Consider the following 4,998-nt stretch of genomic DNA (forward strand, 5'->3'; position numbering starts at 1 on the left):
CCTCCCAGGTTCAAGCAATTCTCATGCCTCAGCCTCCCAAACAGCTGGAACTACAGACGTATGCCACTACACCTGGCGAATTTTTGTGTTTTTAGTAGAGACAGGGTTTTGCCATGTTGCCCAGGCTGGTCTGAAACTCCTGGCCTCAAGTGATCCGCCTGCCTTGACCTCCCAAAGTGCTGGGAGTACAGGCATGAGCCACTGTGCCTGACCTCTTTAAATTTTTTTTAAAAATAGAAGGGCTGTGCTTGGTGGTTCATGCCTCTGCTTCCAGCCCTTTGGGAGGTGAAGGCAGGAGGATCACTTGAGGCCAGAAGTTTCAGACCAGCGAAGGAAACAGCAAGACCTCATCTAATAATAAAAATAAAATAGGGCTGGGCGTGGTGGCTTATGCCTGTAATCCCAGCACTTTGGGAGCCCAAGGTGGGTGGATCACTTGAGGTCAGGAGTTTGGGACCAGCCTGGCCAACATGGTGAAACCCCATCTCTACTAATAATACAAAAATTAGCCATGCACGGTGGAGGGTGCCTGTAATCCCACCTACTTGGGAGACTGAGGCAGGAGAATTGCTTGAACTCACAAGGTGGAGGTTGAAGTGAGCTGAGATTGTGCCATTACACTCCAGCCTGGGCAACAGAGCAAGACTCCATCTCAAAATAAATAAATAAACAAAATAAAAAGGCACCTGGACTCTGTGCATCCCAAGGAGGGACCCCAGGACAGGGGCTCCTCATCTCAGCCCCTGGAGGCTGGAGGTTGCCCTGATGGTGTCACTGTGCTGAGTTTGGAGGCTCAGAGCTGTAACCGCCCCCCTACCATGCCTTCCCTGTGCAGGCCTCTAGGACCTCACTTCCCTGCCTTGTACAACCCGAGCAGTCCCTGGGCACTGGCTTGTGATGATGGCAGGCGGCTTCTCACCCCTTCCAAATCCCACCTTTCCCAGGCCCAGTGGAGCAGCCCCAAAGAGTGGGGAAGAAGGACACCCTTGCAGCCCTGTGCTTGTTCTTCAGAGTCCCTGGCACAACTCACAGCACCATGACCGAAACCTGGTTCATGCAGCTCGGGTCCTGTCGAGGGCACGCCTGACCCAATTTCCTGTGGCAAGAAGCCCCAGGCCCCCTCCTGTGGCCGCTGTCTGCCCCGGCTCTGGGGGATGGCATCGCAACCTCAGCTAAGACATGGTTCCGCCTGCCCTCAGAGCCCCACCAGCAGCCTCCAGGCAAGGTGGGGAATGCAGATTCCCAGGCCTCGTCCAGCACGGCGGGAACTGCAGGGAGGGGCCCGCCTAGTCTTTTCTCGTCTGAGCACCCGGCGCCACCTGCTGGGCACTTGTGGTCCACACAGCGGCTCTCACCGCCACCCCGGCCCCTTCTCGTCCTCCCTGCCTCATCCTGAACTCTGGCTTCTAGGACGGGAGCTGCCACCTGCTGCCCACCTGGCCTTGTGTGGGTATCCACGGGCTCCCTCTTCCCGAGAAGATTTCGGCTCACACTCCCAGACGCTCTTCTTTCTTCTTTCCTCCTTCCTCTCGAGATGGACTCTCGCTCTGTCACCCAGGCTAGAGTACAGTGGCACGATCTCGGCTCACTGCAACCTCTGCCTCCCAGATTCAAGTGATTCTCCTGCCTCGGCCTGCTAAATAGCTGGGACCAAAGGTGTCCGCCACCATGCCCAGCTAATTTTTGTATTTTTAGTAGAAACGGGGTTTCATCGTGTTGGTCAGGCTGGTCTCAAACTCCTGACCTCAGGTGATCCATCTGCTTCAGCCTCCCAAAGTGCTGGGATGAACAGGCGTGAGCCCCACGCCCGGCTGCAGCACCCCTCTTCTGCACTGCTCAGGAGTCTGTTCTTGGTGACCTTGGCGTCCCCTCCCTCCAAACACCCTCTCCCCCAGGCCCCCACTCATGGTCACTCTCCAGGCCTGGCCCTGCCCATGGCCTTGCCCTCAGTCATCCCTGCCTCCCGCTCTGCCTTCACCTGCATGTCCTGATGATCCCTCAATGATCTTTCCACCCTCCCCGTCTCCACCGTCCCACTCAAGCGTACTCTCACCTGGCTGCAATCTCAGGGCCGAGCCTCCTGGGCTTGATCTTGCCTTCATCATCATCTCTTGGCAGGACCTGTCACCTGGCTGCAGCCAGTCCACTTTCTGCACCTGGGCAGCCGAACACAGCTGGAGAAAAGCCACTTCACTCTCTGTCCAGTCTCGCTTGGAGTCCCAGACCATGGACCCCAGAGGGCCTCAGGGATCCCACCGTTCCTGTCCTGTGGCTCACCCTTCCTCCTCTCTCCTCAGCTCCCACCCCTTCCTGCCCACCTGGCTGCCTTCCTATTTCATGAGAGCCTCCAAGACCCACCCACATGTCCCCACGGGGCCCTACTCCTGTCTGCAGCCAGGCTCCACTGTGTCCTGGGTCCAGCTCCTCTTGGCTACTCAAGAATATTGTGCCACTGATGACATCGCCTCTCTCCTCCCCTGCATTCATTTGCTGTCTACTGGATCAGCACTACTAACCTTACAAACATGCATTATTTCCCCATCTGAAAACACACACGTTGGCTGGGTGCAGCACTCTGGGAGGCGGAGGTGGGCAGATCACCTGAGGTCAGGAGTTGGAGACCAGCCTGACCAACATGGTGAAACCCTGTCTTGACTAAAAATACAAAAATTAGTTGGGCGTGGTGGCTCGCACCTGTAATCCTAGCTTCTCAGGAGGCTGAGGCAGGAGAATTGCTTGAACCGGGAGGCGAAGGTTGCAGTGAGATCGCACCATTGTATGCCAGCCTGGGCATCACAGTGAGACTCCATCTCAGAAAAAAAAAGAAAAAAGAATGTTAGGTCATGACACTCTAATCATAGACCCTCCATGGCTCCCACCTCCCTCTGGTTCAATGTCAAAGTCTCTCCCACCTCCAGCCACCCAGTCTCATCCTAGCTGCCTCCACTCCGGCCAGCCTCGCCTCCTGGCTTGAACACACCAGGCATGCATCTGCCTCTGGGCACTCGCACTGGCTGTTCTCTCTTCTGGAACCTGCTTTCCTCAGATAGCCTCAAAACTAAACCTGACTTCCCATGGTAGGCAGGATAATGGCTCCCAAAGTTGTCCACGTCCTCACCCCCAGACTTAGCATGGCAAAGCAAAGGGACTTTGGAAACACGAGTTAATTGTGGATCTTGAGATGGAAAGATGATTGGAAGTTACCCACGTGGGCCCAGTGTAATCACAGGCAGGGGGGTTGGGGTCAGAGGCAGAGATCTCATGGTGCTCTCTGCTGCTGGCTTTGAAGGTGGAGGAAGGGGCCACCAGCCAAGGAATGTGGGTGCCTCTAGAAGCTGGAAAGGGCAAGGGAATGAACTCTTCCCTGGACTCTCTCCCCCCAGAGCCTCCAGAAGGAACCAGCCCTGCCAACGCCTTGGCTCTAATACATAGACTTCCGGCCCACAGAACAGTAGGATCATGTGTTGTCTCAAGTCCACGGGGCTTGCTGTGCTTTGTGGTGGCAGCAGTGGGGCCCTCACGCGCTTCCTGGCCTCCAGCAGTCTCTGTTGGCTGCCAGTTTTCCAGGGAGGCTTTTCCTGCCTGTTGGAAATTGCACCTGGCCAACACCCCTGTCCCTGCCCTCCTGATCGCTCCACCACGATCGTTTTCCTGCAGCAAGTTCTCATGTGTTCCATCATCTGCTGGTTAATTTTGTCGTTTTTCTCCCACCGGAGCATCAGCTCTTTGAGGGCAGAGCCCTTTGTCCTTTGGTTCGTTGGGTGCATTCCAGTGCCCAGAACAGGTGGTTGGACTTAGAAACACCGGCCGGGTGAGTGGATGAGCGGTATGTGCCACCCCCTGCCAAACCCTCCCACCCGTGTCCTGTTAGGAACATGGCTGTTGTTTTCTGCCTTTCCTGATAGAGAGACGGGGACTGAGATCTGAGAGCGGGGGAGACATGCTCAGGGTCTTCCCCTTGTGGCTGCTGGTTCTTGCTCCAAGCCTGGAGTTCTCGCCTTTTGGGCTCCTAGCCTCAGATGTCCCTTATCACATGACTCCCAGAAGCCTTGAAACTCTGGCGTCTCCACTCTGGGGAGTTCAGCGGCCTTCCTTCACAGCCGGCCTGTCCTGGGGCCCACCCTGGAGCAGCCACGGTCAAATCCAAGCACACTGGGCAAAACTGCTGGTGTGTGCTGGTGGCAGGAGGAAGGGGCCCTGCCCAGCGGACCCTGCCCTGCACCAGCCCACAAACACAGGTGCCCTGAGAGCTGGGAGCCAGAGAGAGCCCCAGCGTCCTCTGCTGGGCCTGGTGGCTCCCTTGCCACCTGTGTTCCAAGCCTGTGCACCCAGGCACCGGAGACAAATGCACTGCTGGTCAACAGGGGCCTCCCCCGACTCCGGGGGTCCTAACAGCTCCCTGTGAAGTAAGTGTGTTATCACAGGGTTATGTGCCTTCCCAAGCCTGCTTCTTAGCAGAAGCGTGGGGTGAGGGGGGTCCTTGAAACATGTGGGCCCTGTGCGGGCCTCCAGGAAGGGCGCCAGGGGACCCCCCAGCCCAGAGAGCACAGGAATCCGCCACGGTGCTGCTTCTGGGAGGACGGGGAGTGGTGGCACTGGGGGCTCAGGAAGAGCTTGGCCCCGAACCCATCATTGCTCCAACCTGGCCACTCCACCCCTCCATTATCCCTGCTCCCGGCCAGGCCCCCTCACCTCTCCTGAGGGCCAGTGGGGCCTCTGCACAGCGATCCCGGTCCCGGCAGGCCCCTGGCAGTGTGTGTCTGGACAGCAAAGTGAGGCTTTCACCACATGGATGGGATCAGCACTCCTAGGTCCAGACCCTCGGATCCATGGCTGCTCTGCACACTGACGCGCCGTCAGCAAGCGCCCTGAGCCTGCGAGATACTGCTCACCCGGAGAACGCGGCCCTACTTGCTCCGAGCGGCTCCTCCTACTCCATCCCCGAGATCTCCTTCCGGCGCCTTCACCCACCCATAATTTTTTTTTTTTTTTTTTTTT

Source organism: Colobus angolensis, unplaced genomic scaffold, assembly GCF_000951035.1.
Source record: "Colobus angolensis palliatus isolate OR3802 unplaced genomic scaffold, Cang.pa_1.0 Scaffold43, whole genome shotgun sequence".
Taxonomy (NCBI): Eukaryota; Metazoa; Chordata; class Mammalia; order Primates; family Cercopithecidae; genus Colobus; species Colobus angolensis.